This window comes from Sorex fumeus, unplaced genomic scaffold (assembly GCF_029834395.1).
Source record: "Sorex fumeus unplaced genomic scaffold, SorFum_2.1 ptg000115l, whole genome shotgun sequence".
In the NCBI taxonomy this organism is placed as follows: domain Eukaryota; kingdom Metazoa; phylum Chordata; class Mammalia; order Eulipotyphla; family Soricidae; genus Sorex; species Sorex fumeus.
The window spans coordinates 18128994-18156743 of NW_026606172.1; the positions used below are offsets into that span (position 1 = coordinate 18128994).

The window sequence follows — 27750 nt, forward strand, 5'->3', positions numbered from 1 at the left end:
AATCCAGCTTTGATTTCTCCTCCTCTCTAAAAGAGCCCAGCAAGCTACCGAGAGTATCCCGCCCGCACGGCAAAGCCTGACAAGCTACTCGTGAGCTGTTCAACATGCCAAAAACAGTAACAAGTCTCACACTGGAGATGTTACTGGTGCCCGCTCGAGCAAATTGAGGGCAGTGCGGCAGTGCTACTAATCTTTTTAGACATGCTCTTAACTTGGGTTTTATTTGTTTGTTTCAGTTCACAAACAAAAAACCCTAAGGACAGCAGTGATTTAAAGCTACTTCCACCTAGAGTAATCTACTATGTGCCATACCTGGGCCTCCCACGTGCAAATCCCTTTTAACTAACTCCCTGGCAGGTAAAAAAGAATTAAAATTAAAAAAAAATCTCAAATATGAACATAAAACTTATCTTAAAGTCACTAGATGTCTTTATTTTTATTTCTACAATGCTACAAAGAGTTCCACATGTTTAGTACTAAGTCCCTTTCTACTCTTTTTTCCTTTTTCTTTCTTCTCACATGGTGCAGTTACCACATCCTTCTTAATTCCAAAGCTCCCTGAGTGTTCGTCCTCTGAATCCAGTCTGAGCATTGGTTTTGGGTATTCTATACTTATCAATTTTCCTCTGAATTGGCATCAGAATTTCAGAAGATCCATCTGCTAAAAGCAGATATTCCTGAGGTAGCCATCAGTGGGGAGAAAGTAAGAATGCAATAGCAAATCCTCTCTAACTGGCACAAAAGGAATGACTAGGACTCTTGGTACATGATCACTTGATCTCTATTAATATATTGATCCAGAACAAAGCATGGGAAAAGGTTTTATTAGCAAATATGGGTAAGAAAAAGAAATAGGGGAAATTGGTATATGTAAGTGTGGTCTCTGATCTGATAAACTAATCCAAACTGTAGTTCAGACACTAGGGTAGTGAGAGGAAAGAGGTTGTCTAAGTTATCTATTTCATTTTTTCCCAGTAATTTAATAGACTGATTTTATTTTTCTGAACTTCTTAGGGAAATGGGGAAAGACAAATTATGAGTAGCACTGTAGCACTGTCCTCCCGTTGTTCATCAGTTTGCCTGAGGGGTCCCAGTAACATCTCACAACAAATTGTGAGACTTGTTGTTACTGTTTTTGGCATATCGAATATGCCACGGGTAGCTTGCCAGGCTTTGTGGTGCAGGCAAGATCCTCTCAGTAGCTTGTCGGGCTCTCCAAGACGGGCGGAGGAATCAAACCCGGGTTGACCACGTGCAAGGCAAATGCCCTAATAAAATTATAGTAATTATAGAAAACTTGCTCATCACCAGGCATTTCATGAGCATTGCTTTTAAAAAAAATTCTCAAATTAACATCTGAGATACATATTGTTATCTTCATTTTACGGATGGAAGAACTAGTCTTTAATTCAAATAACTGACTTACGTTGAAGTCAGAATCTGAATCCAGATATGTTTAGTATACAACTTAGTATATAGTTTATAATTTAATAATATAAGTTGATAGAAATTTCACTGAAAATATTTTCTTTCATATTGAATCTCTCTAAAAGGGATAAAGAGAAGAGTAAAATAACTTATAAAACATGTCAAACTTAAGTTATAGCCTTACTTCAAGATATTTTCTCTGAATTGCTGGCTTTCATTAAAATGAGACTAAAATTTCCATGCATGTGAAAATCAGCTAATCTTAGACCTTTATTAGTGGGTAATAATCAGCCTGATAGCATTTATGGAAGAAAATGACTTGAAATACTATTTTTAAATATGCAAGTACTTTTCAACCCCAATACTTTCCTGCACTTTGGAAGTTAATCAATAATTACAAAGCTTTGACAATGTATATTCAACAATTATTTGGGATGGAGGGTGAAAACTGTGTAGCACATTCTCTTGTTTACAGCAGGTGAATTAGTGCTTGTTCTCTTCCCTGTTTTTGATAAAACTAAGATCTAGTTGAGGAAGCATGATGAATATGTGTAAAATATTTCTATATTTACATAAAACTAGTGAAATATTGATAGCAATGGTAATACTTGCATAAAACTCCCAAGGAAAAAACCTCTATGCTGGTATTTTTATAGATTGATAAGATTCACTTGGTTGAAGTGTTAAGAATAAATTTTAGAAAAATAATTTTAAAATATATGTAATTAAATGCAAATTTGGGGGAAACATTAAGTATGCTGTATGGTTGATTTGGTGTCTTCATTTCAACAGCACTGTAGCTCTGTCCTCCCATTGTTCATTGATTTGCTCGAGTGGGCACCAGGAACGTCTCCATTTTAAGACTTGTTATTACTGTTTTTGGCGTATCGAATATGCCATTGGGAGCTTGCCAAGGCTCTGCCATGCTGGCGGGATACTCTCAGTAGCTTGCTGGGCTCTCCAGGAAGAACAGAAGAATTGAACCCAGGTCGGCCGCGTGTAAGGCAAATGCCCTACCTGTTTTGCTATCGCTTTAATACATTTTTAGAAAATGTTACAATTTTTCACTACGTTGGGTCAAACACATCCTGAATGAATTAAGTATTATCAGTGGACATCTGACCCCCAAATTGTTCTTGAAACAAAGTACACATCAAATGTTTGATTTTACTCCAAGAAAATCTCAGTCTCAAAAATCTTAGTAACATCATTTTTTAACATGTCTTTTAAAGATAATTGCCCAGCTTTTAGAATGCTTCTAATCATTTGAAGAAGGGACTGTCACAGAAGATCTTCATCTTTAGGACAATCTGGTCAAATACTATTTGTTCATACCAATACAAAGTTTTACTGTTGTATTCAAATAAAAAAAAACCAAACACTATTCATGGATTTGCTTGAGTGGGCCCAGTAATGTCTCCATTTTGAGACTTGTCGTTATTGTGTTTGGCATACTTAATACATCGTCACAGGCTTTGCCTGTACCGGCAAGATACTCTCAGTAGCTTGCTGGGCTTTCCAAGAGGGGCAGAGAAATCAAACCCAGCTCAGCTGGGCTGGCTGCGCGCAAGGCAAATGCCCTAATGCTGTGCTATCGCTCCAGCCCCGCCTGTTGTTTAAAAATATTAAATTGATCATAACAACATAACATGCAATTTTTATAATCCAATATGTTTATAACGGAGGTAAGAAAAATCAGAGTGTATACTTTGAAGTCATGATGCATTATCATTCATTATAATGGGAACAGTGGGTCTATAGTCACACATTTACTTTAGACTTCACATTTTGTGAGAGGAGAGAGAGAGAGAGAGAGAGAGAGAGAGAGGAGAAATTTGGGGGCATACCTAGCAGTGTTCAGTAACTATTTGGAACCCTTTGCAAAGGAATCACTCCTGGTAGTTGCTCAGGAGGTATAAAAGCAGTGGCAGAGTGGAGGGATGGAAGTTTGATCATTGTGTGATTGTAACCCAAACATGAAATCTTCTAACTCTCTCGCTGTGTCACTCTCCTAGCCTCCCGTTGTTCATCGATTTGCTCGAACAGGCCCAGTAACATCTCCATTGTGACACTTGTTACTGTGTTTGGCATATCGAGTACATCACAGGTAGCTTGCCAGGCTTTGCCGTGAGGGCGAGATCCTCTCGGTAGCTTACCGGGATCTCCAAGAGGGGTGGAGGAATCGAACCTGCGTCTGCCAGGTCAGCCACGTGCAAGGCAAATACCCTACCTGCTCATTTCCCAGTGATTCAATAAAATAACAAACAAATAAACACTGTCCTCCTGTTGTTCATCGATTTGCTCGAGCGGGCCCAGTAGCATCTCCATTTTGAGAATTGTTGTTACTGTGTTTGGCATATTGAATATGCCACAGGTAGCTTGCCAGGCTTCAAAAAACAAAAAGCAGTGGCAGGAATCTAGTCAGAACTAGCCACTTGTAAGGCAACTGCCTCAACTCCTTTATTATGTCTTTAGTACAATTTCCTTTGACTCCCCCCACCTTTTTTTATAATTTTTTATTGAATCACTGTGAGAGCAATTACAAAGATTCCGGGTTTAAATCTCAGTCATACAATGATGAAACATCTGTCTCTTCACCAGTGCCCATTTTCTACCACCAAAACCCCCAGTATATTCCCCATCCCACACCCTCCCCTTACCTGTGGGGCAGATGATTTCCACATTACTCTCTCTCTCTACTTTGATTACATTCAATATTTTGACACCAAACCCACCATTATTATTTGGGATTTTACCCCAACACTTAGATCTGCTGAAAACGCAACCATAGAAAATTTGATCAGGAGCCAGAGAGGCCATTTGTTGGCTGTGACTCGGGATCTAGTTGGGGTGGGGAGAAAAGGGCCGGCTCCACTCCCATCTTGTGAGGCCTTGAGTGTCTCATCACTGCAGGCCCAATCCTGACTGTCCAATGGCCTCTGGAGGATGATGGCCACTGAGCCACCAAGGGGGAGCAGGTGGAGGTACAACCCCCTTTTCCCCCCTGTGGTGGCCCAGCACTTGTAACCTACTGCAGAGACCGAACACATTTATGCCAAAAGCCACTGGATTTTGAAATTTGTTTCTGAGTCTCTTGGATCATGGCCATTAAGCAGCTTGGTCAGGAACCAGAGAGACCATTCGTGGGTGGTGACTCGGGGTATCATTGAGGTGGGGAGGAAAGGGCCAGCTCCACCCCATCCCATGAGGTCCCATGTGTGTCATCATTGGAAGTCCAAACTTGACTGTCCAATGGCCTCTGAAGAATGGTTGCCACCCAGCCACCAAGGGGGAGCAGGTGGAGGGACAACACCCTTCCCCCCTGGGGGGGTCCGGCACTGGTAACCCATTGCGGGAACTGGAAACATCTCTGCCAAAAGCTGCTGGTTCTGAGATTTATCTCTGAGTCTCTGGGATCATGGCCGTTAAGCAGTTAGATCAGGAACCAGAGAGGACTTGTCTCCAATTATACAGCTGAGCCGGAGGTGGTTTGTGGGTGTGTTTCCCACAAACCTAACTTTCGACTGTTTACTTTCTTGGTAAACTTTGCCACAAGTTGTTGGGGTCTGGCTAAAGGCACAGCAGCAATTTTGGGGTATCTGGAAGTCTGAAGGCACCATCAGGCTGTTGATACACTCGTCTAACAGGTACACATTGACCTGCTGGCCGCAACATACCCCCATCCTTTGACTTTTTGAGGAAATAATTTTACAAAATGCAAATCTAACTTTTGTAACTTCTTTGTTGTTGTTTAGAGGAGGAAATTGGATATTGCTAGTTGAGAAAAATAATCCTTAGTTCTCCTGAGAACAATCTTGAAAAGACTGTCTTGAAAGGAAAATCAAATTAGTTCTTAGCATCTTTACTGCCTTTCTGTATTATGCACATCCTCAATATTGTGCTTAGTGCAGGGTACATTTTTGAGACAAGAAGATCCAATGGTGATAACACTTTAATGATATAAGTTCAGGTCATATGAACTTAATTTTGATGAAGTGCATATTGGATGATCTATCTAAACTTACTGGAGCTAATTAAATTCACATATTAAAATTGGAAATATCTTTCATTGTCTTTTTATTTGAATGAGTATTATACCGGCAAGCTACGAGAGTATTTGATATGCCAGACACAGTAACAACAAAGTCTCCAATAGAGACGTTACTGGGCCCGCTCGAGCAAATCGAGCAAATCGAGTATTATACCAAAAAATTATACCAAGTTAACTTGATTATGTATGCTTTGTATATTATGTGTAATGGGCTGGAGCCATTACAGAAAATATAGCACAGTGGGTAGGGCGTTTGCCTTGCACACGGCTGACACAACTTACCCGAGTTCAATTCCTCTGCCCCTCTTGGAGAGCCCGTCAAGCTACCGAGAGTATTTCGTCCACACAGCAAAGCCTGGCAAGGTCCTTGTGATGTATTCGATATGCCAAACACAGTAACAATAAGTCTCACGATGGAGACGTTACTGGGCCAGCTTTAGAAAATTGATGAACAACGGGAGGACAGTGCAGTGCAGTTGTATTATATATTATCATGGCATAAAATAAAATAATATGCATTAAAATATTCTGTGAATTTAAAAATATAAAAATGTTAAGGCTTGTATGATTAATTTTTATCCAGTTTATTTTTCAATGCTATATATATCTAACATTTTATCATAAATATCCATTTTGCTAGTGCTTGATTGCAAAGATTGTTTTTGTCAAAATTATTACTAAATCTTTCATAATAGAAGCATAAAATGAAGTTGAATGACAACATTAAGATTTCTTGATTTGGGGGGGCTGGAGCAATAGCACAGCGAGTAGGGCGTTTGTCTTGCATACAGCCGACCCAGGTTTGAATCCCAGCATCACATATGGTCTCCTGAGCACCGTCAGGAGTAATTCCTGAGTGCAGAGCCAGGAGTAACCCTGAGCATTGCCGGGTTATCACCCAAAAAGCAAAAACAAATAAAAAAAAAAGCTTTCTTTTTTTTTCTCTTCTAAATTATTATGGAAGTAAGGTGGGGGTAAATTAAAAAGAACAACAACAGCAACAAACATATAAAAACTTTTAAGTGCATTTATCTATATTTAAAGATAATACCGTTAGTGATTAAAATCTCATTTTGGTTTCTGCAAATATGTGAAAGACAAATCTAGAAAACTGTTGGCATTTGAGCCCAAAGAATGAAACACTTTTTTTTTTAATTAGTGAAACACCATGAGGTACAGTTATAGGCTTACAAATTTTGTGCTTGGGTTTCAGTTATACAATGATCAAGTGCCCATCCCTCCACCAGTGCCCGTCATCCATCACCACGGGTCCCAGCATCCCCCCCCCACCCGCAATCCCCACCGTCCCATCCTGCCTCTGTGGCAGGGTATTCCCCCTTGTTCTCTCTCTCTTCTTTTGGGTACTGTGTTTTGCAAGAGAGGCATTGAGTGGCAATCATGTTTGGTCTATAGACTACTTTTAGCATGCTTCTCCCACCCTGGGAGGGTCCTCACAACACCTTTCATTTGGTGCTCTCTCCTCTATCTGAGCTTCCTTTTCACCTAGAACGTGTGGCTGGCCTTCCATTCATGGAGCAAAATTCCTGGTACTAATCTCAGCCATTCCTGGGTGTTAGTCTCCCTTTTTGTTGCTTTATGTTCCCCAGATGAATGCAATCTTTCTGTGACACAGAAAGAATGAAACACTTTTAAGATTCTACTCCAATAGTCATTTCTAAGCACAAGATAGGAAAAGTGATCTTCTATCTTCTATCTAGGTCATGACTGTGCCACAAACAATAAAAATTATACTCTGAATTCTTCATGGGGACTACCTTACTGCTTGGAAATTTGTCAACTTTTAACTAAACCAGCTTATATTTAGGTGGTTCCAAACATACATTTCTTAAACTTGGTAGCTAGGTCCATTTATCTTTCTTGCTACCTCCTCATACATAGGAATCAATTCAGTTCCCTCTCTGATTGAAATCTTGTAGGCAGAACATTTTCACCCGTGTGACCTAGTTCTGGAAATCCTGACCTTAGTAATCTGACCTCTCATTGAGGGGACTTTTGACCCTTGAATTCAGATCCTTCATGGTAATTACAAAGTCCTTCACATTTGAATTTTGATACCTGCCAATTTTTTAAATCACCCCTTATGAAGGTCACTTGGGCTCCAGATGGGAAGTATTTTTATTCAATTAATAACATTCCAGCTGCACCATTTTCTAATAGGAAAAACAGTTCTATTGGTCTGAAGGCAACTTCTAACTATTGGAAAATCTCCACTTGCAGGAACTTCTGTCCTTAAATTCAAGAACTTCTTTAAGGGGTAAGCAAACCCAGCTGGAAGTCCTCTTTGATGTGCAGGAGCTCAAATATGCAAACGTCTTGATCAGCAAATGCTTGAAAAGTGCTTACTCCTCTCCCCTTTGGGATTGGCCATTAACTCACTTTGAGGCATTCTCAAGTAAAGTTGTTTTTCTAGTTACTTCAACTTCAGTCAATAAGTGGCTTTTTCTTCAGCAAGTGCTACTAAACACTCCCCCCAAAATTGCCTAAGTGAACTCATTTAGCTTTGGTTTATTAGCATTTGTAAGGGATGGCCCTCTGGTATCTATAAGGATATCTTGGATTACTGCAGTCTTATTTGTTCTCTTTGACCTCAAATATCTTCCAGCCTCAAAGATCCTATTCTCACCTATGTCAAAAATACTTCACATGCTATTTGATGGCCTAAAACCTTTCACTGTGCTCTACATCAAATCTTAGTAATTGATTGCTGTTCAATGACCCTACCATTATTTCTCAGCATCATTATTTTAGTTATTTTTCTGTTCCAAGTATCATTATTTCTTCCTTCAATATTTCTTTTCTTAACTCCATTTTTATTACATATTTAACTTTAAAATCCTTAGAAACTATTCTGTGATTTAGCATCATCAGACCTATCCCTTTTTAATCATTGTACTTGTAATACAGATATATCACATTTCATTTTATAATAGTTATACTATTTGTGCAATAATGAGAAATTTACGATTTTCCAAATCTTACTGCAGCATTTCATATTCCACATTGTTTGAGGATTGCACACCCGGGTGCATTGAAAGCTAAATCCTGGCTCTGTGAATAGGGAGCAATCCAAGTGTTGTTTGGGAAACCATATGCAGTGCCAGGAATTGAACTAAGACTGACTTTATGTAATCAAGCACCTTGCCCACTTACTATCTCTGTAGCTCCAACATATTATACTTTCACCATCATAACACACTCTGAATTAGATATATTTACATTTATTTTACAGAGGAAAGAGCAGAAGTACAAAGAAATGTTGTAAGGTTGCTAGAATAGTTTAAACCAGGACTGGTTGAGAACTCAGATTTATCTAATAGAACACAGTCGCCGACCTGGGATCGATTCTCAGCATCCCATATGGTCCCCTGAGCACCGTTAGGAGTAATTCCTGAGTGCGGAGCCAGGAATAACCCCTGTGCATCACCGGGTGTGACCCAAAGAGCAAAAAAAAAATTAATAGAACAGAGTCATTTAAATACTCTTGTTCAACAGATTAATTTAGCTACTAAGTAGTCAAGTACCCAATTCTTATTAGGCACCTAGCAGGAATCAGACTTCAAAGCTAAATGTCAGGGGCAATTAGTACGTAGTCCCTCTCTGCTCTGAAGGATTGAAGGATATAATTGGGGCAAATATACATGATGAGCAGTAAAATAATAAAATATGTGAAACTCCAGATTATAAAAGAAGCTCTCAGCAGAGGAAATGACAAGAACTGAAGCAGAAAGAAGTAGTTTGCTAGATTGCTGAGGGACTGGATAGCTTTCTATTTTTTTTATTACTTTGATTTATAATAGTGTTAATAATAATTTTAGACATACAATCTTGCTATATTAGTCTCACCAACTAGAGTATTTTTGTTCCTCTACTGATAACATAAATTGCCCTCCTGAGTAAACCCCAAAGAATTTGAGGACAAGGTCATTATCATTACAACTATTTTAATTCTCACTTGGAGACCGCTCTGGGCAGAAAGGTATCTATTTATGAAAATTATGTATATTAGTGGGCAAAAAGCACTTGGAAAAGTGTTGGCACGTGAGTAGTTATCAGATTATTTTGACAATTATGTTGATAATTTTTAGTCTATAAGTTTCTTTCAGTAACACAAAAACATATAAAAGGGATGTTTTGGGGGTGGATATTGAAATATTTTTAGATGAAGATAATATATTGAGCAGATTTATGTATTCAATATTTTAGTAACACTAACACCAGGTATTTGAATTTTTCATTCTTAACCAGAAAATATTTTGTTGACCTCTGTTGATATGACCAATGTTTTAACCAATGCAAAGGGTACCATTTATAGGAGACACTATAGAAGACGACTATAGTCATCTTTTGACTTATTCTCTAGGTGATTTATTTACTCTCACACTTATTAAAATTTGAGAGTAAATGTCCTACATTTTTTGTTGTTTATTTATTTATTTGTTTTGGGGCAATACTGGTAGAATTCAAAGTTTATGCCTTGCTCTGTACTGCTGGCAGAGCTCAGATATTTCTTGCATTGACAGAGATTGTACCAGGATCACCCTTATGCAAAGTAAGTGCCTTAACCCCTGTACTATCACTCTGGCCTAAATGTCCTATATTTTTAAGTGAGGCCTAAAAATCAAAGCTTTATAGACTCTGCTTTATTGTATCTATGTGATACTTAATAGTATAGAATCCAAATTCTAATTATTTATAGTAAATTACTACTTAAAAATTGTGCACTGAAATCTTTAAGTGGGAGGAATGTAAGAATCAAAATAAGCAAAAAGAAGCTTTTATGAACTTAATTCTTAAGAATTTTCTTTTAAACAAAAAACTATGGAATGTTGATCAAATGATAGTTATTTTTCTATTAATGACAAATAAAATGTTTCCTATTATTTGACATAGGTGGGTCCCTGTGCTGAATTTAGATTCTCTATGAATTTGCCTCTGGTCATCTCCTATAGAAATGGTTTCATGATGAATATTTGCCACTAGCCCTTCCTCTGATAAGGAAAATCTTCACACTACAACAGAATACTTTCCACAGAGATTTTTAACTGCAAAAGAAACTGTCCTTTATGCATCTCATGAATATGGTCTAATAGTTTCATATTCTCCTCTCTGACCTTTGTTGTATTTAGCAGAGGTCAGTATCACCTCCTCCTACTTTATTGAAGCTAATGATAGAAATATTAAGCAAAAGCTGAAAAAAGGAACAAATAGATTCATCATGAAAATACACTGTACCATAAAAAGTCTATATACAAAGATGCTATTTACAGTGGATAATAAATTTATGAAACTTATTGCTTTAAGATATTATATAGGCCATTATATATAAATAGATTCAAGAAGGACCATAGCAGGTTATTAAACAAAATTGCAACCAGAAATGGAAGTGACAGTCACATCCCTTACTCTGGGAACATTATGAAGGTTGTTGGCAAGATATTGCTTAGTACTTCTCTCAGTTTGTTCAACTGGAGTGTATTAGTTTCTTGTGGCTGTTGTAACAAATTGCCATGAATTTGATAGCTTAAAACAACAGGAATTTATTTTCATTCAGTACTGGAGGTCAGAAGTCTGAAATTAGATTTGTTGGCAGGACACACCCCTCAGGAGTTCTAGGGAAGAGGTTTATTCTTCTTCCAATTTTGTGTTTCCTTAGTATTCAATCTTGGCTTTTATCTTCACCACCCCCTTGAACTCTGTGTGTCTGTCTTATAAAGATAAAGATATTCATAATCTAGAAAAATCTCCTCATTTATTATCTTAATTTAATCATTTCTTTTGCCATCGAAGGTAATAATCATAGGTCTCTGGAGATTAGCATGAAGGTACAATATCTTGGCAGTCACTGTATGGAGGAAATCATTCTGTGTGCAGTATAGCTTATTTTATTTCATTTTATTTATGGTCATGGTAGGATTGAAGGGATCAACCTGAAGTAGGTAGTTGTCACAGGACCAACAATTTAACTTTCTGCTATCCTACTGGATACTAATAGTTGTTAAATTAAAAGAAGAGTAACAGAATGTGCCTGAGAAATATTAACTTTAAAACACTTTTTGGGGGATTAAAAGATAGTACAGAAGGCAAGGCATTTTTGCTTTGCATGCAGCAGAATCCAGCTTTATCCCTGGCATAGCGTATGATCCCCCAAACTCTGCCAGGAGAGAGACCTGAACCCAGATCTAAAAGTGAACACAGAGCTAAAAGTAAGCCCTGAGTACTGCTAGGTGTGACCCACCCTCACCCCCAAAAGAAATAAAAAATAAACAAACAGCAGTAACAACAAAAAATCACTTAATGGGACTTTTCAGAAACTTACTCTGCAAATTGTTTTGTGATATTCCCAGAAGACAATGTATTAGATTCATTTTTCATACTCTTTTAACCACAAATCCCCTAGTGGGTGTGCCCTAGACATACTTGGGGAAAACAATTCTCTAACATGAATGGCTACCATAATTATATTGGGTCAGACACAATTGTGATTGAGACATTACCTCACACTAGTGAGAATGGTTTATATTAAAAATATTGGTTAAAAATATTAATCGGCATAGAGAAAAAAGAGCTCTGGTATACTGTTAGTGATAATATAAATTAGTATTGCCTCTAGATAAGGTAGTATGGAGATTCCTTAAGAAAGTAAATATAGATTTCATATAATTCAGGAATATCTCTCCTAGGCAGATATACAAAGTACATGAAATGCTATTCAAAGGATATTTGCATCCATATGTTTATAGAAACATCATTCACACTAGTTAAAAGATGGAATAAACATGAAAGTTCACCAGTAGATGGCTGGATAAAGAAGTTCTGGTCCATGTACTCAATACAATACTGTCATTAAAAAGATAAAAAGTGTGCCTTTTCTACAAAACAGATGGATATTGAGATTATTATGCCAAGTGAAATAAATAAGAAAATGAAAGACTGGATGTTTTGACTAATAGCAATATAAACACCACCAAAACCCTCCAAACAAACTAGCATAAAAAATAATAAAACTAACCTCTAGACATTGTGAAAATGATGATGCTACAAACCAAAAAGAAAGGAGAGTTAGGTGGGGGGAATGAGAAGAAGGGTATTTTTCTGTTGGTGAGATAAGACTAGAATTTCTCTTTCTTTTCTCTCTCTGTCTCTCTCTGTCTCTGTCTCTCTGTCTGTCTTTCATACCATACCTGGTGTTGCTCAAGGCATAATCCTAGCTTTTTGATGGCTTTTAGCAATGTTCAGGGATCAAACCTAGGCCTGTTGTATTCAAGGCAAGTGCCTCAGTAACTGTGTTCACTCTCTGCATTGGAATTCTAGTGGAGCAAATGAAAAGAATTATACATATGTGGAGTTGTGGTTTTGGAGCTAAACTGATGAAATTTTATAAACTTGTATGCCAGTGATAATTCAATTTAAATGAATTAATTATTAGGCAAAGGTCATTGTCACTGTCACTGTCCTTCTGTTATTCATCGATTTGCTCGAGCAGGTCCAGTAACATCTCCATAGTGACACTTGTTACTGTGTTTGGCATATCGAATACATCACGGGTAACTTGCCAAGCTTGGCCATGTGGGCAAGATATTCTCGGTAGCTTGCCGGGCTCTCCGAGAGGGGTGGAGGAATCAAACGGGTCAGCCATGTTGGTCGCTTGCAAGGCAAACGCCCTACCCGCTGTGCTATCGCTTCAGCCCAGGCAAAGGTAATTTGAGAAAAGAAGTCATCATACAATATCACACAATGTTGAATTTTTCTTATGGGACCAATTGTATGCATAGAGTTGTCTTATTGTATTTATGTTTTAAATGTATTTCAAATTATTCATCATAATTATTTATTTCATTATAATTATTTGAATATTTTAGATTAAATATTTATATTGTCCTCATAATTATTTGAGTTGTTACAAGATTGAGTTTAGTTGTCTCTGAACTCAATAAATTCTCTGGATTTGAGTGGTTTTTCTTCCTTTTAGATTTTACATGAAAGTCAATAACTTTCCGTATAGCCATCTAGCTACTAAACAACTACATAGTACAAGAAAAACTGTTTATAGACTTCTGTGATTCTGCTGGCTCACTCTGGGTACAGAGCCAATACTTCCTGTAAGAAACTTCTATGTGCTCATTTTGAGTCTTTAAAGTTAGACTGCCAAATTTATATTTTTTAGAAACTCAGCAGATCTTAAAAAGAGCACTACACCTATTTCTCTAACCTCTTTAAATTTTTCTCTTGGAGTCATGTAAGAAAAGAAGGATCTTATTTTTTTTCCCAATGGGTGGACATAGATCTATTTTTAAGTCTTTGGATACTTTAATTTAAATTTTTAAAAATGCTTTTATATTTTCCTCATGGGTTTATTTAAGAAAGATTTATTGAATACTCTGATGTGCCAATTTCTGTGGTAGATTGAAAAGATGAGGGATGCATGACTCTGAATGAGACTATATCTTTGCCTTTTAAAGCATTTTTAGTTTAGAGGAGAACATATAATATGGAAAAAAGTGTCTATTATTAAATGCACACAAATAGCTATGTTAAAAATATATGTTAGTGATAAAGAAGAAGTAAAGATGAATCTGTGTGGGAAATTACAAAAGGAAAATTTATCCTGGCTTTTGAAGAATGAATAAAAGTTTATTAGATTTGGGAAAATGCAATCCAGATTGGAAAAACCAAACACCAATGAAGGGAGACAGAGACATGGGTACATCTAATTCTTGTGGAGTGATGAAAAAGCAGAGTTACATTACATTAGAAATTAAATGAATATAAGAAAAGAAAGAGAGATTTAAGAGGCAGGTTACTGTCTTCTTGGAGATGATTCTGATTGCCATGACAAGACTTAGACTTCTTATAAACTTCCACAGGAAATTGGGAGTTTGAGGAGGATTTTAGCCAAAGAAGGGACATGATAAAATTTTCATTTAGAAAGAGAATTCTGGAAATCAGGACAAATGGAAGATTTTCTTTAAGAGAAAGAATCTACTAGATTATTGGTAAAGAAATGTAATTGTTAGCCAGAAACTGGAAGAAACCTGAATGCCCAAGAACAGATGACTGGTTAAAGAAACTTTGGTACATCTACACAATGGAGTACTATGTAGCTCTTAGAAAAGATGAAGTCATGAAATTTACATACAAGTGGTACAATATGGAAAGTATCATGCTAAGCGAAATGAGTCAGAAAGAGAGGGATAGACATAGAAAGATTGCATTCATCTGGGGGATATAAAGTAACAAAGTATGAGATTAATACCCAAGAATAGCTGAGATCAGCACCAGGAGGATTACTCCATAACTTAGAGGCCAGCCGGGTATCCTAGAGGAAAGGGCTATTCAGATAGAGAAGGGAGCACCAAATAAAGGATGTTTGGAGGATCCTCCCAGGAGGGGAGATGCATGTCGAAAGTAGACTATGGACTGAACATGTTTGCCACTCAATGCCTCTTTTGCAGACCAAAACACCCAAAAGGAGAGAGAGAACACAGGGGATTGCCCTGCCACAGAGACGGGGGGATGGGGGGATGGGGGTGGGAGGGATATTATCCATGGTGGTGGAAAATGGGCACTGGTGGAGGGATGGGTATCTGATCATTGTATAATTGAAACCAAAGCACAAAAAATTGTAAATCTACAACTTTAAAAAAAATAAAATAAAATAAAGGGAAAAAAAAAAAAAAGAAATGTAATTGTTTAAAAGGTGAAAGGAGCATATATTTAGGCATTTGAGATAGAACTAATATAAATTGACCATTTGATTATTGGTCTAGTCAATGAAGCTCATTGTTAATAAAACTCATGCTGACTCCTATGTCCTCAATAGTAGAGTAGATGATGAAGATAAAAAAAATAGAAGGATAGTTAATGCTATGTCCTCAATAGTAGGGTAGATGGTGAAGATAATAAAAAAGTAGAATAGTTAGTGCTTTGGGATCTATTTGTGAATGGAAGTAGACTAAAAAATTACTTAGTTATAAATAACGGGGAAGATAATCTAAATAAGAAGACAGAGATTGTGAACAGGCTGACTCAGCAATTATTCCAACTGCGTTCTGGGTCCTTTGTTTTGTTTTTCTTTTTAGTTTAGACCATATATTGTAGGATAACATTGGGTTTGTCCTTTCAGCCTTGCCACAGGAAACTTAGTTTACCTTAAAGCAATGTTGTTTCTATATGGACACAGGAAGACAGTTAATATTATGCTTTGTAACTTGGGAGTTAATTAACTCTGAATAATATTTACTCGTGGGCATCTGCTTTCATGACTCAGTTGCTGTTATTTCCTAGCACCCCTAAAGCAGGGTGCTGACGAGGGACTGAATGAACACAGGGCAAGCTGTGAGTTACCCTGGCATTGAAATGGACTAGGCCACAATACTTAACTACAAATTGAGAGCATGGTCATGGATAAATGCTGTCATGATCCAGAAGTAATGATGATATTAAGACTCTGCTGGGGTTAGGAAGACTAACCTGGCCTGAGGACTCTGGTCTGGAATATATAGTGAGATGTCCTCAGGAAGAACCAAACTTTAAATTGATATATCTCTTATTATGCTCATACAGAATGACATTGCTAGAAATATTAGGAGTAGACTTACTACAAATATATAAGTGGATTACTAGCTGAGCGATAGCACAGCAGGTAGGGCGTTTGCCTTACAAGCGGCCAACATGGCCGACCCTAGTTCGATTCCTCCGCCCCTCTCGGAGAGCCTGGCAAGCTACCGAGAGTATTCAATATGCCAGACACAGTAACAACAAAGTCTCCAATGGAGACGTTACTGGGCCCGCTCGAGCAAATCGACGATCAATGGGAGGGCCTTTACCTTTACCTTACCTTACTAGCTGAGGAAAAGAAGAAAGCACACACTCTGGATGGGATCCAGCCCTTGAGCGGATCTCCTAGTAATCTGGAGTAATCTCTTTAGATGAGATTTTTATCCTTGAGTTAATCCCCTGGAGGGGTGGTCTTACCTCTCTTTGTTGATTTGTTAATGTTCAACTCACCTTTGTATCACCACCCTATGTGATTGGTATATAAACTTAGACCATATGATCAGAGGGGAGAGTGAGAATCAGCAGTCAGAGTTGGAAACAGAAAAAGACAGTCAGGGAATCATCAGAGCAAGAAGCAGGCTTGGAGGCTCCAGAGAGAGAAGAAGAAGGGGAATCACAGGAGAATGGAGAGGAGATTGGAATAAACTGCAATTGATATTGAACAGCCTGGCCCTCATTCCTTACTTCACCTGCCTATTGCCAATAGCCATCCCGATCCAGTTCATACACAGTGGCTTGAGAGCACCAAATGTGGGCAGCAAAAGAACCGCCAGAGAGTGTTCAAACACACATCACCCTTTCGCGTGCATATATATTTTTTACAATATATGCCTTTTTAAAAATCTTATTCCTGATTCTGTTCAGTGATTTGTCCTGGTGGAACTCAGGCGACCATCTGCAATGCCAGAGTTTGAGCCTAGATGCACTGCATGTAAGGCAGGTGCCTTACCATCTATCTCATGGATCTAAATGTCCTATAATTTTTGCTATCCTCTTTTCTCCTATACTTTGTAATATCCTATATCCTACCATGCTGTATATGTTACATGTTATGGTACAGAACTGCCAAAGTCTTCATTTCCTAAACTCCCTTACAGCTACTCATTCTAGGTACATCACTGAAGTTTGGAATGTAGAAATGGACATTCAGAGGATGATGCCATTTTCCTATTCAGTTTTTTTTTGACAAGCATGATCTTGGGGTTTATTATTTTCTAAGACATCTATACTAGGCTTTCCAATGTCTGGGACTTCTAGTTTTAAAAGAAAGCTTTATTGTGTGTGTGTGTGTGTGTGTGTGTGTGTGTGTGTGTGTGTGTGTGTGTGTGTTGGGGTGGGTGGAGGTTATTCTTTTTACTGGAAGAAGTTGCGAAAGAGTTCACTTGTCATTGGAGTTTGAATCCTCCTGCTTCTCTCATCCTCAGCTCATGGCAGAGCCAGAGTCTTAAGAAGGGCAGTTCTAGAGTGTTTTCTGGAAGCCATTTCAGGGGAATCAGTTTAGGATATATGGATATATTTCTTCCAGTACTCTTTATTTATTTATTTATTTATTTATTTTCCTTTTTGGGTCTCACTCAGCGTTGCACAGGGGTTACTCCTGGCTTATGCACTCAAAAACTTCTCCTGGCAGTGCTTGAGGGTCCATATGGGATGCTGGGAATTGAACCCAAGTTGGCCACGTGCAAGGCAAATGCCCTACCCACTGTGCTATGACTCTATCCCCTCCAGTCCTCCTTGAACTCTGAAAGCATGAAAATATCCCTTCTTTTAACCTAACTAGAATGGTTTCAGTTATCTAGTTCTCATTCTTGGCCGATTCATCTTAAAATAAAAAACATATTTTTGAGAATTTCTTAAATATTACCAGATTTATAAATGTTTATTTGCATTATGTATATTAGACTGCTGCTGAGAATGCCAGCAACCTTCTGAGTTGTAAGATTATGTAGGAACATGACCTTCATTAAGTACTTCTGAATGCCTTGCGCCTAGAAAAGTGCTTTGCCCTTGGTGATGTACAATCAATATGTTAGGTTTCGTTGCATTGAATTAAATTGACTGAATAATTTGTGCTTTTAATAATTCCATATAATAAAGTTGGCAATCTCCTTAAGTTTGATAATTGTTTTATGTGATATATTGCCCATATTGTTAGCATCTAAAATGCTTTGATCTTCAATTTCTTAAGAAATCTCAAATGCATGCCATCTGGCTTCAGTGACTCAGGGAAATTTAATGTCTTGAGTTGTATGCACCACCTGTTGTTACTTTTCTTATATTTATGCTGTTGAATCACATTTGCTTTCAATGAAAAGTAATACATTGGTACAAATTCTACATTATTCAGTCAATAATGACCACTGATTGAGTGACCGAAGCAATTCAACATCTCCTGATTCTTCAATACTCCTGTTCTTTGCAGTGAGTATCATTACATTCTTAGTACTTCAATAACTACTGTACAGATATCACCTTTCTCTCTCAGGCTGTTCTTATACAGGAATGTTTTCACCTATAGATTTCACCTAAATACTGCTAAGTATTATCATTATCAATATTCAGTACTATCTTACCACTATTAGCATTTCTTCCATATGTTATACTTATTCTTATAGATTCTTATGAGTGTTGGTTTGTTTTGGGGGTGGCCACACTCAGTGAAACTCAAGGATTCTTCCCAACTTGGTGCTCTGGGGTTATTCCTGGCAGCAGTAGGGGAATTATGTGGTACCTAGGATCAAACCTGGGTTTCCTTTATACAAATCATATGCTCCAACTCTTAGAGAACCTCCCAGCCAATACATGTGACCTTAATACTTTCTTTTGTATGAGGCTTTCAAAAGATTCCTGCCAAACAAATAAGCTAGAAAATATGTGAGGATGGGGAGTAGGTACTGTTTCCTTTACTATCGGATCATGTTTTGTATCAAGCAATAGAAATTTAGACAGTATAAAAGATAGGTAAAGTACTTGAAAAACATGGAGATACAGAAGACTTCAGGCATAAATTAAACTATTGTTCCAGTCTTAGTGATTTTCTTAGTTCTGCCACATCTGTTGGCCTTTCTTTAGGTTACTTTTCCAGTGTTGCAGGACAACAGGAGAGAAATGGCAACAGACATAGGATATCCATGCTAGTATGTCACATCTACAAAACAAAATTCCTTAAGTGTGCTCTTATAGAACCACCCTCTAATAAGAGTTGCTCCCTGGAACAACTACATGAATATTATGCAATGTAGGAAATTTGAATAGATTTGAAAAGGAAACCATATCTCTTATTCCTATTATCCATTTTTGTGGTGTTCTGACCTACACTCCAGGGTGTTATTGGGTACAGTTATCACCATACAAGATCTAGGTATATAGAATCATATATTTATATATGCACAATCATATACAGTAAATTATTTTCACTGATGTTTGCACATATGTTTCTTATTTCCTCTGTCAACACTACAAAGCTCTAGAGAAGATTTTACTTCACAGTTTTATTATCATTGCTCATCAGCAAATACAGATATACCTCTTTTGTAGGAAGCCAATCAATATGCACTGTCTAGGGGCTAGAATGATAGTACTGTGGGTAGGGCGTGTTCCTTGAATGTACTGAGATTCCATCCCCAATACACAATATGGAATGATCCTTGAGTGCAGAGCCAGGGGTAAGCCCTGAACTTGTGAACCCTGAACCGATAAAATAAAATAAAAATATTAACAGTTCAATATGCCAAACACAGTAACAAGAAATTTCACGAAGGAGACAGTACTGGGCCCGCTCGAGCAAATAAATGAATAACGGGAGGACCGTGACTGTGAATGTGTCATTTAATGTAATGACATTAGAAGAATATACATTTTTTATGGATTTTATATTATTTTTGGCCTAGTTATATTGAGCCAGAATTAGAGAATCTCTCAGTCAGAAAACATACAGTAAGTCCTCTTGTATGCCCAGCATTTTGTAGGAGTGTGAATGGGGAAAATAACAAGGAACTTGCATTAAACTATTCCAAGATGAAGTTTAATGGGTGATGCCTGTCTCTTAGTTCTGCATCCAATCTTTATCACTTTTGGAATTTTTACTCCATTATGCTTCCAGATTCCCGCTGCAGTTGTGTATGTGTTGCCCGGAATCTTTAGCTCTCTTCGGCTGCATTCTCACCAGTTCTGGGAGGGCTCCTTCATTGCCTTGTTAAACTGTTATACAGCATCTATGTGAATTGCAGAATAACTGAAATGCATTAGTCACCTTTCTTTGGAACTTCACTTTCTTGCAAAAGACCTACAAGCAAATAGCAATATGATGTGTTCCAGGACACAAACAAGCATTGGCCTAAACAAGACAGTAAGAAATCAAAGAAGCTTTCTGTTCTTTTCCATTTCCTTTTGCTTTGAGGGTTCATATTTGCTAGTGCTCAAGGTTTATTCCTGCCTCTGGGCTCAGACATAACTCTTGGCGGGGATCAGGGAAACATATGTGGTACCAGGGAGAACTTAAGTCAGTTGTGTGCAAAGCAAGAGCCTGCTATACTACTGTGCTAGCCCTCAAATTTTCAGGAAGGAATACAGCCTGCCAATACCTTAAAATTAGCTCTAGAAAGTCATTGCTGGCTTCTTATCTCCATAAACAGTATATATAATATATATAATCACTGCCACTGTCCTCCCATTGTTCATCAATTTGCTCGAGCGGACCCAGTAACATTGTGAGACTTGTTACTGTGTTTGGCATATTGAATACGTCACGGGTAGCTTGCCAGGCTTTGCTGTGTGGGTGAGATACTCTCGGAAGCTTACCAGGCTCTGCGAGAGGGGCGGAGGAATCAAACTCAGGTTGGTCATGTTGGCGCTTGCAAGGCAAATAATATACATTCATAATTATTATCCATAATAATATATATAATATTACTGTTTATAAGTATTTATAAGTATTTTCTATTGGAGTAGGAAATATTTATATCATTAGTTGGAGTAGGAAAAACCAGTATGGAAGTAGGTTGGCATATCAGGACTGTGATTTTGTGGGCTAATGCTTAGGATATTGTTTCAGGATTAAATCTTTGTCACAGGCAGAAGTGGAATGCAAGTCATGGCTCAAAAAGAATCAGGAATGGAAGGTATATGCTGACCAAGTCTGCAGCATCCCACCAGCAAGGTGTCAAAGGAGGAGTGATGCCCAAACCCAAAATGAACCAGGTAAATGCAAAGATGGAGGAACAAGGAAGGAAAACTAAGCAAAGGTGGCACCATAGCACTGTAGCCCTGTCCTCCTGTTGTTCATCGATTTGCTCAAGCAGGTACCAGTAACGTCTCCATTGTGCGACTTGTTGTTACTGCATTTGGCATATCGAATACGCCATGGAGAGCTTTCCAGGCTTTGTCATGCGGGTGAGATGAGACTCTTGGTAGCTTGCCAGGCTCTTGGAGAGGGATAGAGGAATCGAACTCGGGTCAGCCACATGCAAGGCAAACAACCTACCCACTGTGCTATCACTCCAGCCCACTAAGCAAGGGTACGAATAATATTTCAGTGATTGCAAGACCCATGATATCCCCGCATCCTATAGCCTATGTAGCACAGTGACCTGGATTTGAAGACCTAATGATTCTCTCACTGAGCATATTTAAATAAATTCTTTAAATAAACATAACAGGGAAAGAACCAAGATGCCAATGCTTAAAGAAAAAGTTTATATTTTAGTATATAAATATATAATTTGTTCAAAATGTTGATGGATGTTCACATTATACCCCAAAATACCTGGTAAAAATAACCTAACTGACTTTATTTCACATCTGGAAGTAGCATGAACTCAATGTCTACAAAACTCAGCTAAAATGACTTGAACCATTCCCACAAACTCTGTACAGAATTTTCTTTAGCTTCAAAGTGTATTTTTATTTTTATAAATCATCAAAAGTATACCATTTTTGATATGTGTACATATCAAAATATATTATATATATACATTTAATTAGATGTGTGTGAAAAAACATTCAGCTACTCACCACCACCTTTAAAATGAGTGTACGGAAACATTCTCATCACCGTTTTGCAAGAAACTGAGACCCAAAAAGGTTAACTGACTTGCCTGAAGATATATAAACTTTTAGGAAGGATAAGCTTAAATTTTAACAGATGTTATTACCTCATTAAATCCTCACAGCATGAGTCGAAGCAAGTAAATGGCAGTTTTTTTTTCGTTTTCATATTTGGGAAATTAAAGTCAAATTGGTGAATCAACATCGTCAGCAAAATACAGCAACATGGAAACATCTATACTCATGAAAGCATCCATATTGCATTGCCATTTTTTCATTCCTAAGTATCTGAGATGTTAAAGTTTTTTTTTCCACTCAAGACACTGTACATAAGATGATTTAGTCCCTTCCCTTCTGAAACAAAATACAAAGTAAAAAGCTGGCAGTGTATCGAGAGGGAGACTTTGATGCTCTTTGCCCAGCTGTTAAGCTCACAAAACTGCTCTGGAAAAAGGTTCTGGGTCAATGCATGATGAACTTATCCTGATTAACTGGATTCACTGCCCTGTTCCTTCATCCAAAACTGACCAATAGCTTACAATGCTGGGAGCTCAATTTCTGAAGTTAATTAGAACACAGTCAGATGGGGTCTTTGGGAGAACAGTATTTTTGTTTTAAAAACTGGGAAGAAGATTCCTTTCTCTGATGTTAGGTCAGTCGTAGGGTTACCACAGTCCCCCCCAAAAAAAATATATATCAATTCAGGGAACCAGTTCTTCTTCAAATAGGTCTCTTCTGCTTCCCGGAGAGAAAGGTGATGGTCTCAATTTCCAAAGCGCATTTTTTGGAACTATGGCTCATTCACATCGTCTGCAAAAGGTGATCTTGTGATAAAATTAGCTCCAGGATAGGACCACCTTTACTTCACTTTGGAGCCTAAATTGTAGTACATGAACATGTTGATACTTTATTTTGCTTAACTTACTCAATTACAAACTGCCAACCTACCCCCAAATACAATCTATAAAAAATAATATGTGCTCATTTCCCTTAGTTCATACACAGATTTTTTAACTCTATTTTATTATTATTATTATTATTATCATTAATTTGTTTTTTGGGTCACACCTGGCGATGCACAGGGGTTACTCCTGGCTCATGCACTCAGGAATCACTCCTGGCAGTGCTAGGGAGACCATATGGGATGCTGGGAATCGAACCTGGGTCAGCTGCGTGCAAGACAAATCACCTACTGGTTGTGCTATTGCTCCAGTCCCATTTAACTCTAATTATTTTAAATAGGATTTCAGGTGAGAGAAGATGGAGCAAAAAGGAGAGTGAGATTCTGGCCATTCTGCTGCTGCCCAGAAGAGAAACATCATAAGACACCCTTGCATCTTGCATTGTAATCACTAGTATTTAATATTTCTCTCAACTCATAATTTTGGAATTTCTACAGTTACAATAAAATTTTACTGCAGTGAAATGAAATAAAACAAGAATAATAAAATGCCCAAAGCCAAGATTATTTTTCAGAAACCACTTTCCAAAGTGTGTTGAATATTTGGTACTTTAAAAAGACCACATCATAATATTATTTCATTTTTTTTGAATTTATAGGTGAAATTTAGAATTTTAATCTCATACATTGAGTTGTGTATAACATTTAGAGAGACAACTATCATTTTGCAATAGGACAAAAAAAAAGACTTCTGAAAGATGAATGATGGGAAAACCATGAGAATATAGACAATTTGCTTTCTCACATCCTAACTACATTGAGTTATTTTCCAAAGTCTTGTCTCATGAGAGAGGTAAAATGTATTTACTTAGCTGCTATATATAGGTAAACATGGAAAATATATGTCTTGGGATATTTTACTGCTTGCCAAAGACAATCTTCCTATGTCTACTGACTATTAATCAAGTCAACCTGCTTATAAAGAACAAATGCTTTAGAATAATTACTTATTTGGTAAACTAATTCTACCAGTTTTCATCTTTTGATATTTTCCTCCCATATCATTTGCTAGAGGTGAAGAGAAGTGTGGTATAAGAAGAAAATTTAGTATGATTTATTGTTTCTGAAAAAGTAACTACTTTGCTTACAAAGTATTTGAATGCCAGCACTGAATTATTCTCCATACTGTAATTAAAACTCCATAACAAAAACAAAAGAGCGTTAGTACTTACTTTATATTGTGTTGATATTTAAAACATAGAACCATATCATTTAAGATAAGTATGATTTTTTGACAAATAATAAGGAAATAATATAGAATATATTAAGTCAAGCTGTTTTTTCTATCAATCTCTAGTATTTGCTAGCCATTAAAATAAGGTTTTTAGATCCACCACTATCTACTTTCTCTCATATTTCAGGCTTAGTTCCCATGACTGCAATGAACCTTGTGTTATGCTAGCCAGTATCCCTCTGCCATGCAGACTTTCCCCCTGTCTCCATTTGACTCCATGACTCTACTCTACAAGATTACCTCTAACCATCTGAAACCTATTTCTATTATTAGATTTGAAGATATTTGCACCAGGTCACCAAGCAAGGAATGGATAAAGCTACAATTCAAAGCCAGGCACTGATTTGTTAGAGTCTCTGCTGAGTTTATAAAATGTAGTAAGAGTGGTATTGTCAAAGCTGAACTTGAGTCCCAGTGCTGCTATTTCCAGCTGTGTTTGTGGGCTGGAGAGTGCATCTCTCTAATAATCAGATTCCTCACCTGTAAAATGAGAAATAAGAATGTTCTTACCCTCACGGATTGCTAGAAAAGTTAAGGCAGATGACCCCTGCAAAACACTTGGCTCAGTGCCAAGTCTAGAATGCGACCCCCCCTCCACTATAAATGTCAACAGTTATTTCTCCATAGTTACACACTAATATTTATTTACATTTTTATTTTATGCTTCCACAACTGAATTTTATGAATTCTGAGAGGGAGAAAAAGTATATTTGTTTTATTCAATCTGTTTAGAACATCAAGGACAGTTCTTGAGCATTCTAGGTATTAAACATACAACACACACACGCATGCATGCACACACACTATTAATTGATTAATATCTAAGCCTCTTTTTATTCTTTTTACATGGAGGCTACCCCAGGAATTCTGGGGAACAAAGCCATTGAGGCAGTGTGGATATGGCAGTTTGATGGCTAGGTCAGCAGTACTGGGTGCCATGAGGACCACACCTGAAAGTGCTAGAGAGGCTTTCAGTGCCCAGGTCAATTTCAGGGTCTCCTACGTGCTTGGCATGCGCTCCATCACTTAAGTTACCTCTGCCGTCCTATTCTTATTTTTTTTTATGTCAGACATTCTTGGTTGCTTATTAAAAATGCTACCATTGAAAAATGTTTCAAAATACAATCATTAAAAATGTATGTAATTGAGACAAGGGAGTTAGTAAAGTGATACGATTTTTGCCTTGCATGCATTCGACCTGAGGTTTGATCCCTGATATCCTTTATGGTCCCGAGTCTTACCAGGAGTGATTCCTGAGTGCTGAGCAAAAAGTATCCCTACGCATCACCAGCTGTAACCACAAATCCCCCCAAATATATACAGATATAGCAATGACCCACCCAAGTTACAGAATAGACACCTCTCAATAATGTAAATATTTTAAGTAATCCTTGCTTCTGAGCTAACACTCAGTAAACATAGTGAAATATATCTTTATTTGACAAATATCATAGCATAAGGACTGTTATTTTTCAGTATACTTTTTTCATGCCATGGAGAATATTTTGTTAATATTTTATCTTAGCAGAGTTAGTGTGGTGAATTAATTTATGCTCATATGGGTACATACTATGTGCACTTTTCTAGGTGTTTCGCTACCATTTAGCTTTAGCTAATGGGCACTTAAAGTCTTGCTGATTTTCCCCCAAAGACCCATAGTCATCTATAACATTCTTGAATAATTGAGCTTTAAGTGGAAGATAACAGGGTTGACTACTTCCAGAAATATGTAGATATATTCTTATTAGTTTAACATTGAAAGTTGTTATGTTTTAAATTCCCCTATCAAAAAAATGGAAAGCTAATTAATACATAGAGGAAATGAAATGACTTGGGTTTTGTTATTAAAGTTATTTATAGAAGCTCTACTTTTGAAATGTGTTATCCTGGTATATCTTAAATTAAGACAACAACAAAACACCTGGAACCTAAAAACTGCTGTCAGAATAAAGGAAATATATCACTAAGACTTTTAAAGAAACCTTATTTTTAGGATATTCTCATTTCAAAATTCCTTAAAGCTGTTTCCCTTTCTTAAATCAAAGTAAACATACTCCCCTCCCTCCCTCCCTCCCTCCCTCCCTCCCTCCCTCCCTCCTTCCTTCCTTCCTTCCTTCCTTCCTTCCTTCCTTCCTTCCTTCCTTCCTTCCTTCCTTCCTTCCTTCCTTCTCTACATCAGATGTGCTTGGGGCTTATTCCCAGCTCTGGACTCTGATGCATAGGGCCACTCTGCACTCTGTTCACTCCTGGTTAGATGAACCACATGGGGTGTCAGGGATATCACCCAGGTTACCTGTGTGCAAGGCAAGCACCTATTCATTGAACCATTCCTCTGGATCCAAATACGTAGTTTTTCACATGTTCAATTGGTTTTATATTTAAATCAGGACTTTCTGCAATTGTGGTTGGTTTTGTGAAGAAAGGTCCTGAAATATTTTTCTACCAGCTAACTTTCTCGCATTTGGGGAGTGATTTGTCGAGGAGAGTAAGTGAAGGTAGATAGGTAGGAAGAAGAAAAATGGGGGAGAACGCTCCCAAATTGCTATCTAGGAACTCAAAAGAAGTATTTTTTGCTTTCTTTGTTTTAGGAGCAGTCCATCAAACACCAAGAGTGGTTTTATTAGTATTTGCTTGGATTTTTTGTTTTAATTTTTATTTTGTTTTGGGGTCCCAACTGACAGTGTACAGGACTTACTCTTGGTTCTGTGCTCAGGGATCCCTTCTGGTGGGGCTCGGAAACCATAGCCAGTGTGGGAATGGAACCAGGTCAGCCAAGGCAAGAGTCCTCTTTACTGTAATATCTTTCCGGCCACAACATTGTGTTTCTCATCTCATATTCACTTTCTAATATCCACAGCGATGTTATGAATTGTGTAAGTTATTGTTAGTCTCATTTTACAGATGAGGAAACAAAAACTAGAAGTAGTCAATTTATGAAAATTCCGCACAGTTAGTACAAGGATCCGGAACTTGAGCTAGGAGATAGCTCAAAGGCTGGAGCACATCCTTTATATGAGGGAACCCCAAGCTAGACACCTGTCACCAGATGGTACCCCGACTAGCTCTAGGAGAAACCTCTGAATACCAAGCTGGGAATAGTCTCTGAGCACCACTGGATATGCCCCAGAAGCCAAAAAATAAGAAAAAAAATCTGGAACTTTATTATTGTTGTTATTGTTGTTGTGTTTGGACCACACCTGGCAGTATACAGGCGTTATTCTTGGTTCTATACTCAGGAATCACTTTTGTCTGGGCTCAGGAGATCATATGGGGTGCCTGAAATTGAACCCAGGTTGACCACATGCAAGAAAAGTGTCTTAACCTCAATACTATCTCTCAGACCAAGAAATGTGGATTTTAACAGAGGTCATTGCTGTTAAGAATTATATACTTACTATTCTGCATATTGCCTTGAACTTTTCCACAGGGGTGGAAAATAAAATAACTGGCAAG

At 37.6% G+C, this 27750-nt stretch overlaps 1 long non-coding RNA gene across 1 annotated transcript in view; it reads left to right on the forward strand.

The window, feature by feature from the left end:
* LOC130043197 (uncharacterized) overlaps positions 1-23632 on the forward strand; it is a 72229-nt gene extending 48597 nt beyond the window's left edge. Inside the window, exons 2-3 of the long non-coding RNA XR_008795330.1 lie at positions 21130-21256; positions 23345-23632. This is a non-coding gene — a long non-coding RNA (uncharacterized LOC130043197). The remainder of the gene's footprint in view (positions 1-21129; positions 21257-23344) is intronic.
* Positions 23633-27750: the final 4118 nt, after the last annotated feature.